Source organism: Theobroma umbraticum, unplaced genomic scaffold (assembly GCF_002168275.2).
Source record: "Theobroma umbraticum cultivar Fairchild unplaced genomic scaffold, ASM216827v3 scaffold_84.0, whole genome shotgun sequence".
NCBI classification, from domain to species: domain Eukaryota; kingdom Viridiplantae; phylum Streptophyta; class Magnoliopsida; order Malvales; family Malvaceae; genus Theobroma; species Theobroma umbraticum.
Window position 1 is genome coordinate 127,895 of NW_018397296.1, and position 631 is coordinate 128,525.

Sequence of the window (631 nt, forward strand, 5' to 3'; positions counted from 1 at the left end):
GACATGACACTGACATGTTAGAAATCAAAAAAATTCTTGATAAAAGAAAAATGATCAGGTGTTTTTTCCTTTTCTTTCTTTTTTTTTTCTTCTGCTCTTTGCCCAAAATTACATAAGAGAGGTTATTTAAAGCGCATTTAGTTCTTCTTTGTTTCCCATTTTTCCCTCTCTTGTTCTTTTTCTACCTCTCCTCTCTTTGGTCACCGGTCACTGGTCTTTGTTACTCGGAAATTCCAAAAAACACCACAAAACCCTTTTTTTCATCCTTTTTCCCTTAATTGGGGTATATATTTTTTCTTAAATCTATGTCCATTTTCCTATATCTTAAAAAAACCATCCAAAAATGATTTGGGAAAAATATTGACACTGTGACGTGATGAATTTCATGTGCATGGGAAGTTGGGTACATATATATTCATTTGCCAGCACAAATAAAGCATTTGCTGATAACTTGATTGAACTCATAATGTGGTCCAATCTCTCTCTGCTCATAACCTTATTTATCTTTGGTTAGACTGCTTTCTAGCTATTTGTGTGTTCAGAAACAACTTTAAAGCATTAAATGAAGTCAATGACAGTGGTTGACTATTTTTTGACTAAGTGAGAGTTTTCTTATTCTAAGATTTTTTGC